This window comes from Dendronephthya gigantea, unplaced genomic scaffold, assembly GCF_004324835.1.
Source record: "Dendronephthya gigantea isolate DGI-Jeju-01 unplaced genomic scaffold, DenGig_1.0 000959F, whole genome shotgun sequence".
Lineage (NCBI taxonomy): Eukaryota > Metazoa > Cnidaria > Anthozoa > Malacalcyonacea > Nephtheidae > Dendronephthya > Dendronephthya gigantea.
The window spans coordinates 2,756-15,893 of record NW_021163969.1 but is presented as its reverse complement, the minus strand read 5'-3'; the positions used below and the strand labels follow the sequence as shown (position 1 = coordinate 15,893).

The window sequence follows — 13,138 nt, the reverse complement described above, 5'->3', positions numbered from 1 at the left end:
GGTAATATCGCCTGAGAACTGCTGCTGAAAATTAATATAATTTGCTCAGATCAACTGGCAATGTTAAAACATGCAAGTACAACTCTGTTGGGGTTGATAATTTCTAGGGTTAATAATTAATTTTTACAAGCAATATGACATTTGACATGCATGGTGGCCTTATATATATGAACATGTATATAATGATAATTAATAATCTCTTTTCAAACACTTCGTTGGGGGAACATATAAATGACACAGATATTGATATTCATTAATTGACATATATATATGTAATGAATGTACACACATACCACCGATGGATCATCAGTTGGCCGTAGAGGTAATATCGCCTGAGAACTGCTGCTGAAAATTAAGATGATATATTTTGCTCAGATCAACTGGCAATGTTAAAACATGCAAGTACATCTGTTGGGGTTGATAATTTCTAGGGTTAATAATCAATTTTTCACAAGCAATATGACATTTGACATGCATGGTGGCCTTATATATGACACATGTATATATAATGATAATTAATACAACTAATCTCTTTCAAACTTCGTTGGGGGAACATTATAAATGACACAGATATTGATATTAATTGACATATATATGTAATGAATGTACGACACATACCACCATGGATCCATCATCAGTTGGTAGAGGTAATATCGCCTGAGAACTGCTGCTGAAAATTAAGATGATATAATTTCTGCTCAGATCAACTGGCAATGTTAAAACATGCAAGTACAACTCTGTTGGGGTTGATAATTTCTAGGGTTAATAATTAATTTTTCACAAGCAATATGACATTTGACATGCATGGTATATATATGACACATGTATATATAATGATAATTAATACAACTAATCTCTTTTCAAACACTTCGTTGGGGGACATTATAAATGACACAGATATTGTATTCATTAATTGACATATATATGTAATGAATGTACGACACATACCACCATGGATCCATCATCAGTTGGCCGTAGAGGTAATATCGCCTGAGAACTGCTGCTGAAAATTAAGATGATATAATTTCTGCTCAGATCAACTGGCAATGTTAAAACATGCAAGTACAACTGTTGGGGTTGATAATTTCTAGGGTTAATAATCAATTTTTCACAAGCAATATGACATTTGACATGCATGGTGGCCTTATATATATGACACATGTATATATGATAATAATACAACTAATCTCTTTTCAAACACTTCGTTGGGGGAACATTATAAATGACACAGATATTGATATTCATTAATTGACATATATATGTAATGAATGTACGACACATACCACCATGGATCCATCATCAGTTGGCCGTAGAGGTAATATCGCCTGAGAACTGCTGCTGAAAATTAAGATATATAATTTCTGCTCAGATCAACTGGCAATGTTAAAACATGCAAGTACAACTCTGTTGGGTTGATAATTTCTAGGGTTAATAATCAATTTTTCACAAGCAATATGACATTTGACATGCATGGTGGCCTTATATATATGACACATGTATATATAATGATAATTAATACAACTAATCTCTTTTCAAACACTTCGTTGGGGGAACATTATAAATGACACAGATATTGATATTCATTAATTGACATATATATGTAATGAATGTACGACACATACCACCATGGATCCATCATCAGTTGGCCGTAGAGGTAATATCGCCTGAGAACTGCTGCTGAAAATTAAGATGATATAATTTCTGCTCAGATCAACTGGCAATGTTAAAACATGCAAGTACAACTCTGTTGGGGTTGATAATTTCTAGGGTTAATAATATTTTCACAAGCAATATGACATTTGACATGCATGGTGGCCTTATATATATGACACATGTATATATAATGATAATTAATACAACTAATCTCTTTTCAAACACTTCGTTGGGGGAACATTATAAATGACACAGATATTGATATTCATTAATTGACATATATATGTAATGAATGTACGACACATACCACCATGGATCCATCATCAGTTGGCCGTAGAGGTAATATCGCCTGAGAACTGCTGCTGAAAATTAAGATGATATAATTTCTGCTCAGATCAACTGGCAATGTTAAAACATGCAAGTACAACTCTGTTGGGGTTGATAATTTCTAGGGTTAATAATTTTTCACAAGCAATATGACATTTGACATGCATGGTGGCCTTATATATATGACACATGTATATATAATGATAATTAATACAACTAATCTCTTTTCAAACACTTCGTTGGGGGAACATTATAAATGACACAGATATTGATATTCATTAATTGACATATATATGTAATGAATGTACGACACATACCACCATGGATCCATCATCAGTTGGCCGTAGAGGTAATATCGCCTGAGAACTGCTGCTGAAAATTAAGATGATATAATTTCTGCTCAGATCAACTGGCAATGTTAAAACATGCAAGTACAACTCTGTTGGGGTTGATAATTTCTAGGGTTAATAATTAATTTTTCACAAGCAATATGACATTTGACATGCATGGTGGCCTTATATATATGACACATGTATATAGATAATTAATACAACTAATCTCTTTCAAACACTTCGTTGGGGGAACATTATAAATGACACAGATATTGATATTCATTAATTGACATATATATGTAATGAATGTACGACACATACCACCATGGATCCATCATCAGTTGGCCGTAGAGGTAATATCGCCTGAGAACTGCTGCTGAAAATTAAGATGATATAATTTCTGCTCAGATCAACTGGCAATGTTAAAACATGCAAGTACAACTCTGTTGGGGTTGATAATTTCTAGGGTTAATAATCAATTTTTCACAAGCAATATGACATTTGACATGCATGGTGGCCTTAATATATGACACATGTATATATAATGATAATTAATACAACTAATCTCTTTTCAAACACTTCGTTGGGGGAACATTATAAATGACACAGATATTGATATTCATTAATTGACATATATATGTAATGAATGTACGACACATACCACCATGGATCCATCATCAGTTGGCCGTAGAGGTAATATCGCCTGAGAACTGCTGCTGAAAATTAAGATGATATAATTTCTGCTCAGATCAACTGGCAATGTTAAAACATGCAAGTACAACTCTGTTGGGGTTGATAATTTCTAGGGTTAATAATTTTTCACAAGCAATATGACATTTGACATGCATGGTGGCCTTATATATATGACACATGTATATATAATGATAATTAATACAACTAATCTCTTTTCAAACACTTCGTTGGGGGAACATTATAAATGACACAGATATTGATATTCATTAATTGACATATATATGTAATGAATGTACGACACATACCACCATGGATCCATCATCAGTTGGCCGTAGAGGTAATATCGCCTGAGAACTGCTGCTGAAAATTAAGATGATATAATTTCTGCTCAGATCAACTGGCAATGTTAAAACATGCAAGTACAACTCTGTTGGGGTTGATAATTTCTAGGGTTAATAATCAATTTTTCACAAGCAATATGACATTTGACATGCATGGTGGCCTTATATATATGACACATGTATATATAATGATAATTAATACAACTAATCTCTTTTCAAACACTTCGTTGGGGGAACATTATAAATGACACAGATATTGATATTCATTAATTGACATATATATGTAATGAATGTACGACACATACCACCATGGATCCATCATCAGTTGGCCGTAGAGGTAATATCGCCTGAGAACTGCTGCTGAAAATTAAGATGATATAATTCTGCTCAGATCAACTGGCAATGTTAAAAAATGCAAGTAAAACTCTGTTGGGGTTGATAATTTAGGGTTAATAATCAATTTTCACAAGCAATATGACATTTGACATGCATGGTGGCCTTAATATATGACACATGTATATATAATGATAATTAATACAACTAATCTCTTTTCAAACACTTCGTTGGGGGAACATTATAAATGACACAGATATTGATATTCATTAATTGACATATATATGTAATGAATGTACGACACATACCACCATGGATCCATCATCAGTTGGCCGTAGAGGTAATATCGCCTGAGAACTGCTGCTGAAAATTAAGATGATATAATTTCTGCTCAGATCAACTGGCAATGTTAAAACATGCAAGTACAACTCTGTTGGGGTTGATAATTTCTAGGGTTAATAATCAATTTTTCACAAGCAATATGACATTTGACATGCATGGTGGCCTTATATATATGACACATGTATATATAATGATAATTAATACAACTAATCTCTTTTCAAACACTTCGTTGGGGGAACATTATAAATGACACAGATATTGATATTCATTAATTGACATATATATGTAATGAATGTACGACACATACCACCATGGATCCATCATCAGTTGGCCGTAGAGGTAATATCGCCTGAGAACTGCTGCTGAAAATTAAGATGATATAATTTCTGCTCAGATCAACTGGCAATGTTAAAACATGCAAGTACAACTCTGTTGGGGTTGATAATTTCTAGGGTTAATAATCAATTTTTCACAAGCAATATGACATTTGACATGCATGGTGGCCTTATATATATGACACATGTATATATAATGATAATTAATACAACTAATCTCTTTTCAAACACTTCGTTGGGGGAACATTATAAATGACACAGATATTGATATTCATTAATTGACATATATATGTAATGAATGTACGACACATACCACCATGGATCCATCATCAGTTGGCCGTAGAGGTAATATCGCCTGAGAACTGCTGCTGAAAATTAAGATGATATAATTTCTGCTCAGATCAACTGGCAATGTTAAAACATGCAAGTACAACTCTGTTGGGGTTGATAATTTCTAGGGTTAATAATCAATTTTTCACAAGCAATATGACATTTGACATGCATGGTGGCCTTATTATATGACACATGTATATATAATGATAATTAATACAACTAATCTCTTTTCAACACTTCGTTGGGGGAACATTATAAATGACACAGATATTGATATTCATTAATTGACATATATATGTAATGAATGTACGACACATACCACCATGGATCCATCATCAGTTGGCCGTAGAGGTAATATCGCCTGAGAACTGCTGCTGAAAATTAAGATGATATAATTTCTGCTCAGATCAACTGGCAATGTTAAAACATGCAAGTACAACTCTGTTGGGGTTGATAATTTCTAGGGTTAATAATCAATTTTTCACAAGCAATATGACATTTGACATGCATGGTGGCCTTATATATATGACACATGTATATATAATGATAATTAATACAACTAATCTCTTTTCAAACACTTCGTTGGGGGAACATTATAAATGACACAGATATTGATATTCATTAATTGACATATATATGTAATGAATGTACGACACATACCACCATGGATCCATCATCAGTTGGCCGTAGAGGTAATATCGCCTGAGAACTGCTGCTGAAAATTAAGATGATATAATTTCTGCTCAGATCAACTGGCAATGTTAAAACATGCAAGTACAACTCTGTTGGGGTTGATAATTTCTAGGGTTAATAATCAATTTTTCACAAGCAATATGACATTTGACATGCATGGTGGCCTTATATATATGACACATGTATATATAATGATAATTAATACAACTAATCTCTTTTCAAACACTTCGTTGGGGGAACATTATAAATGACACAGATATTGATATTCATTAATTGACATATATATGTAATGAATGTACGACACATACCACCATGGATCCATCATCAGTTGGCCGTAGAGGTAATATCGCCTGAGAACTGCTGCTGAAAATTAAGATGATATAATTTCTGCTCAGATCAACTGGCAATGTTAAAAACATGCAGTACAACTCTGTTGGGGTTGATATTTCTAGGGTTAATAATCAATTTTTCAGCAAGCAATATGACATTTGACATGCATGGTGGCCTTATATATATGATGTATTATAATGATAATTAATACAACTAATCTCTTTCAACACTTCGTTGGGGGACTTATAATGACACAGATATTGATATTCATTATTGACATATATATGTAATGAATGTACGACACATACCACCATGGATCCATCATCAGTTGGCCGTAGAGGTAATATCGCCTGAGAACTGCTGCTGAAATTAAGATGATTAATTTCTGCTCAGATCAACTGGCAATGTTAAACATGCAAGTACAACTCTGTTGGGGTTGATAATTTCTAGGGTTAATTCATTTTTCACAAGCAATATGACATTTGACATGCATTGGTGGCCTTATATATATGACACATGTATATATAATATAATATAATACAACTAATCTCTTTTCAAACACTTCGTTGGGGGAACATTATAAATGACACAGATATTGATATTCATTAATTGATATATATGTAATGAATGTACGACACATACCACCATGGATCCATCATCAGTTGGCCGTAGAGGTAATATCGCCTGAGAACTGCTGCTGAAAATTAAGATGATATTTTCTGCTCAGATCAACTGGCAATGTTAAAACATGCAAGTACAACTCTGTTGGGGTTGATTAATGTTAATCAATTTTTCACAAGCAATATGACATTTGACATGCATGGTGGCCTTATATATATGACACATGTATATATAATGATAATTATACAACTAATCTCTTTTCAAACACTTCGTTGGGGGACATTATAAATGACACAGATATTGATATTCATTAATTGACATTATGTATGAATGTACGACACATACCACCATGGATCCATCATCAGTTGGCCGTAGAGGTAATATCGCCTGAGAACTGCTGCTGAAAATTAAGATGATATTTTCTGCTCAGATCAACTGGCAATGTTAAAACATGCAAGTACAACTCTGTTGGGGTTGATAATTTCTAGGGTTAATAATTTTTTCACAAGCAATATGACATTTGACATGCATGGTGGCCTTATATATGACACATGTATATATAATGATAATTAAACTAATCTCTTTTCAAACACTTCGTTGGGGACATTATAAATGACACAGATATTGATATTCATTAATTGACATATATATGTAATGAATGTACGACACATACCACCATGGATCCATCATCAGTTGGCCGTAGAGGTAATATCGCCTGAGAACTGCTGCTGAAAATTAAGATGATATAATTTCTGCTCAGATCAACTGGCAATGTTAAAACATGCAAGTACAACTCTGTTGGGGTTGATAATTTCTAGGGTTAATAATCAATTTTTCACAAGCAATATGACATTTGACATGCATGGTGGCCTTATATATATGACACATGTATATATAATGATAATTAATACAACTAATCTCTTTTCAAACACTTCGTTGGGGGAACATTATAAATGACACAGATATTGATATTCATTAATTGACATATATATGTAATGAATGTACGACACATACCACCATGGATCCATCATCAGTTGGCCGTAGAGGTAATATCGCCTGAGAACTGCTGCTGAAAATTAAGATGATATAATTTCTGCTCAGATCAACTGGCAATGTTAAACATGCAAGTACAACTCTGTTGGGGTTGATAATTTCTAGGGTTAATTCAATTTTTCACAAGCAATATGACATTTGACATGCATGGTGGCCTTATATATATGACACATGTATATAATGATAATTAATACAACTAATCTCTTTTCAAACACTTCGTTGGGGGAACATTATAAATGACACAGATATTGATATTCATTAATTGACATATATATGTAATGAATGTACGACACATACCACCATGGATCCATCATCAGTTGGCCGTAGAGGTAATATCGCCTGAGAACTGCTGCTGAAAATTTGATATAATTTCTGCTCAGATCAACTGGCAATGTTAAAACATGCAAGTACAACTCTGTTGGGGTTGATAATTTCTAGGGTTAATAATTAATTTTTCACAAGCAATATGACATTTGTGGTGGTTCATAATCACACATATAATGATAATTTAATCATACACAACACAGATAGGTATTAACCTATTTCTTTAACACCTAATTATATTAGGTCAATGATGGTCGACATTGATGAGGGAGTGAACAAAGGCATTATTAAATGGCGGTGCCCTTAATTTGTACTTAAATTAGTGCATGTAAACTGGGAAAAATGCAACATAAAGACTTGTTTTGACTTTAAAGAAAATAAAGCAAGTACATTAGCATAGAGATTATAAATAACAGTGTTTTTAATATAATCTCTATGGCCATTATGACCTATGATATCATCAGCTGGCTTCTGATTGGTCATTCTAGGACATCGTTCGGTGATGTCCTAGGAAGACCAATCAGAGCCTTTCCTTTCACGTGCTCATGAGATATTTCGAAAATCTGTTTAGACAATCTTTTTAAAACGCAACATACCATATTTTATTAATGAAAATAAGCTTGAATTTGTGCCGAGAAGTTGAATAGTCTCCTTCGTTGCTTTTGTATGTAAATAATAGCAAACACCTGATCAGACTAGGGTGCGAAAAATCTGGGAGGGGGCACGCGGTTTTATTTGATAAATACACAAGTTGAAAACATAGGAAATTTATATCACATATATACCTGTCTCTGCCAATTTCTTCGCGATTGAATCTGTATCAGCCGTGCACGCGATGCAGGATAATTGGGTTTTTTTTGTTCCGATAGTAAACTGAAACATGAAATGAATAGTATATTTCCAAAGATGATTATAGATTAGACCAAGCGCATGCCCTCGGAATATTTCATCCCTCAGGGTAATTTCTTGTGGAATCACCCGAGTGAAAGGTTGATAACTGATATATTATACCGAAAATTTAAAGCTGTTGACAAAAAGTCGTCCGGCGTCTTGTTGCCGTCGGCCATATTTACAATCTGACACCCGTAACGGCAGGCTAGTTTACGAATTCGGGGGTGATGTAAAGTGGAATCACCCTCCCTTGCGGGCAAAGAGGGTAATTATTCGACTTTAAATTACATGCCCCGGGTAAAATACCAGGATTTAAGTTCGCAGTCTATGTGCTTCCACAAAAAATCTACTCATCACGTGGTACAAATACAGTTTTTTTATTGGACAATTTGAATCTGAGGTATATATATAATTAATTAAATACACTGGACCAAACTTTTTTTTTAAAGCAGGCAAGAAATATCACTGACGGTTATTTGTCACGATTTTCAATTATAGTAAACTGGAACATAAGTGCTTTGAACACAACCAGCCCTTCCCTCGCTTTATTCTTAGACAAGCAATTCCGATAGGCGATACATGCCGCTTTTTATATTACACAAAATAGGATTGTTTTTCTTCGGTCATTTGACAATATTTTATCGTCGCTTAAACTTGTTTGCATGGCACCGATTTTGGTAAAAAAAAGACTTTTTTATACACTAGGCAAATCTACGCGTTTTTTTACACAATGTAATACGATATCTATATGAGACTCGCTGGTAACGATTTGACTCGCCTTGCCAATGCAAACGTCATTTGACCCGTTGGCGTCAGCGCATCACCTAAATCCTATCGGCCTAAGCTTTAGACAGTCACACTTTACTCTTTAATCCGTTCACCTCGAGCTTTACGATGGAAGCAAGTGTTCTTCGTTATGTCGAAGAGATTCATAAATCTATAAAGAAGAACGTAAAAACTCTCGGAGACAACAAAAGAAGTTTGCGTGTTTTCACAGAACTCGTTCGCGCCTTTTACATTTCGCTTTTCGCGAAGGACTCGGGTTAGTTTCAAATAATACCGTATGATATATGGGTGACTATAGTTTTAGGAAACCAGTATTAATTTTGTTTTAGTTTTACATACGGCCCTCACTTTGTTTAATTTATCAATGTTAATATCAATGTTAATCATTCATTATATATATAAACATATATTTATTATCTATTTCAAATTCATTATCATGCAAATCCGAATGACTTTACTTCGTTTACAAAAATATCGATATTTGTTTGCCAATAATTTCTATCACCGTTCGGAAATCAGAGCAGTATTACTATACTGATATCAAACATATACTCCAAAATTAAACAGTTCACTCAAGATACGAGTTTTTTAAAAAAATTTTCATGTCACATTTCCGGCCGGCGTCTAGCCTCAAGTTGATAAAATCGTGATCATGCAAGAGACTTTAATTACTTCGTTTACAACAATATTGATATTTTGTTTGCCAATAATTTCCATCACCGTTCGGAGAATTGGAATCAGACAATGAGAATGACTTTGAAATAGAGACCGCGAAATATCACTGACCTGAATATTGTGTATTGATCATAGCACCGCGCTTCAACTTTTTCCCCATTATTCATATCGCTGCTTTGAATTTCTACGTGATATACAGGAGTTTTCGGTCGGACGAACATTGACAAGAAACTGGAAAACTTACCCGATGTGACGACGGGGAGACGCGACGACGATAGTCTTGGGGAGGGGACGAGCAGGGAAACGGGGAACGTCTCACGTGGGAAAGGACTAGGAAAAGGCAAACCTGGTCACGTTAGGAAGCCGAACGTAACCGATCGCCAGGAACGGAGACGACAAACCGCATCGTTCCAGAGCTCACGGAAACGTCCAGCCGAGCACGAAAGCGGAAAATGCCACCGCGAAAGATCGCGCCGAGGCCAACTGCGAACACTCCTCCGCCACCTTTGCCGTTGCCTCCACCGAACAGCCCATCGTCGGCTTCTCAGAGCAGTTCGCCGCCTGCTTCCACAAACACATCATCTCCACCCACCACAACAACACCACCACCACCTCTGAGCCTTCGAATCGATGTGAACGAGCCACGACAAAAACTCACAGCGCAGACTCACGAACCCGCCAGCAAAACACAGGTACAATTGATACAGAAATACGCCAAAGCTCTCAGAGACAAACCACCGAATTCTGCTGAGATCTATTTCTTCTGGTTGGTGATGGATCGATGGCGAAACCGATTGGCTCCGCCATTGGTCAACGGCCTTAAACATCATTGGCACGACCTCTCGAATGACGACGAACTTTCGGTCGCAGAGAAGATATTCCACCTTGCTATAACGCCAAACGCAATCACGACCTGCGTCCACCACCTGATTGGTATAGTGCGGTCCTACGGTGGGACGAAAGACGGAAATACGACCAGGTTCTGCGAAGACTTGGCGAGCGAAATCGACGACTTGCATTACCAGCGCTACAAGGAAGAACTGCTGCGATGTGCCTGTGAAAATTGCGACGACGTTGTGAAGTTCGACGAAAGTTACTCGAGGTATTAGTTATAGAATTCTTCACTCCTTTGCTTATTGTTATCGCGTAGCGTTCGTTTTGGCTGTAATCACTGTAAGATACCCAGGTTCGGGCATATACGTGTACGGGTAGCCTCATTTCGTTCGCGCTGAATTTCCATCAGTGTTACCTCGACAATATCAACTCGACAATTCTTTTCCATGCAGTAGTAGACTTTAGCCTCTTGAGGCAGGATATTAATGTTATGATCCAAAACCAAAACATATAACTGCATGCATGATATTTCCGTTTAGCTATTACGAAGGCCTGGAGTCGGACGACCACGAACGGCAGCCAGTGTTATTGAAGGACAGACCGATGCACTGCGAAAGCACCGAACTGTATGCGCAAACCCTGCGTACACAATTCGCCGGGCTAAGCAGCTCCAATTTACAACGATGGTTTTATTTCGCCAACACCACCCGCTGTTCAGTGTCCCTACCCTCGCTATGGCGCCACCGACGACTGTATGACGTCGACCCTGAAATACCTTGAACCATATCTCCGCGAGAGGGGTTACAAAGATCCGCTGCCGACATCATGGTCAATCCCGGCGGCAGACTGCACCAAAGGTCGCTTGATCCGCGTCGAGAAATCCTCCGTTCACCTATATGATGGCGACTCCTGCGAGATCTCGCTTACGGTGGACAGCGAGCCCGAGCTGCTTCGATTGGCGACGCACAATCACGGCGAGTCGATCAGAGTTCGAATGCTTAATTCGGACAGCCCGGAGACCGAGTATTCTTTCAGCATATACAAACAGGCTGAAAACTCCACCGAAATGTCTCTGTTCCTCACACGCCACGTCGGCATCGAATGCATGCGGGCTGCAAGGAGCTTGCTGTTCGCCGCTCAAGAAGTTTACCTGCAAGTTACATTGAAGAGGGAATCGCGGTGCCAACTGACCACCATGGCCGCAGGCTCCTAAATATCTTCGCCAAAGGCCAGGACGGAAAGATTCGCAACTTCGCAGAGAGTCTGGCGAGTAGCGGACACACCATGTCCTTCTACACGACCGGTGTAGAAGCAGCGATCGACGCTTCAATGCGAGAAGCCATCGCCGACAAGAGGGGCTTTTCAATCTGCCGGACGAGGCCTTCACCTATCCATTCAGACCGTGGGACATTCGCAGAATTGGCAGGAAAAACGATCACGACCGCGTCTACCAAGACAAACGGGAAATTCTTAATGCCCCAATCGACCCCGGGACAGCTTGGAGACCAGACGAAAAGGTTTCCGCTGCTCATGGTGGCGACGAAATGACCGCGGGATTCCAGAGAGTGAAACCACCGACCAATTTTTCCTCCAGCTGGTTCCATGCACGCTCTTTTGGGAGAGTAAATGCTACGTGGGAAAAAGCAACATCCCTGGTGCTGGCCGTGGTCTCTTCCTGAAACCGCACAAAGCGATACCCAAAGATGCGCACCTGTGCGTGTACGCCGAAAAGAGCACGAGCCTGGAGGATGTAGAAAAGAGTAAAAGTTCTCGTGTGTACCTGATCACCACCTCGAGAAAATGTCTGCACTTCGACGCGGAGAGAGAACGACGAATAATCTTGGAGATTTGCTAACCAGCCGGGCGTGTCGCAAGCGTTCGCCCAGATAAAGGCGATCTCAGCGAAAGACCAGCCAGAAATGTCAGCTGACAACTGGATCGCGATCGAAAACGAACTTAACGAACAGTGCAACGCGGTATTTCACGTCAAAGGTGATCAGCTGGTGCTCAGGACGAAACATCGATTCCCATCGTCGTACGAGCCAACAGAGGTATTCGTGAATTACGGCAGCTTGCGACAATACTGGATTCCCTTGCTCTTGGACGACGAGCACAATAAGGAACTACCAGCGAATATGATAGAGATCGCCAAATGGCTGGTGTACAGCGAGGATTGTAACTGGTCCACACAACATCGTAAGGAGTGGGTGGCGCTGCTTGACTGATTCGAGAAAACATTGCA

General features: G+C 37.7%; 1 long non-coding RNA gene across 48 annotated transcripts; it reads right to left on the bottom strand.

Moving 5' to 3' along the window:
* Positions 1-290: 290 nt before the first annotated feature.
* Positions 291-8,804, bottom strand: LOC114544800. Of its 48 annotated transcripts, none has more exons than XR_003690586.1 (24): positions 8,496-8,510; positions 8,307-8,369; positions 7,684-7,738; positions 7,348-7,402; positions 7,007-7,061; positions 6,679-6,733; positions 6,355-6,409; positions 6,021-6,075; positions 5,691-5,745; positions 5,350-5,404; positions 5,009-5,063; positions 4,670-4,724; positions 4,329-4,383; positions 3,988-4,042; positions 3,652-3,706; positions 3,311-3,365; positions 2,974-3,028; positions 2,634-2,688; positions 2,298-2,352; positions 1,961-2,015; positions 1,623-1,677; positions 1,284-1,338; positions 949-1,003; positions 619-670 (listed from the first exon to the last, which is right to left on the bottom strand). It is a non-coding gene; the product is annotated as an uncharacterized LOC114544800 (long non-coding RNA). The 48 variants fall into 48 exon arrangements; XR_003690595.1 differs by having other exon boundaries at positions 7,348-7,399; XR_003690592.1 differs by lacking the exons at positions 619-670; positions 8,307-8,369 and adding an exon at positions 291-342 and having other exon boundaries at positions 8,496-8,804.
* Between the last annotated feature and the right edge of the window lie 4,334 nt (positions 8,805-13,138).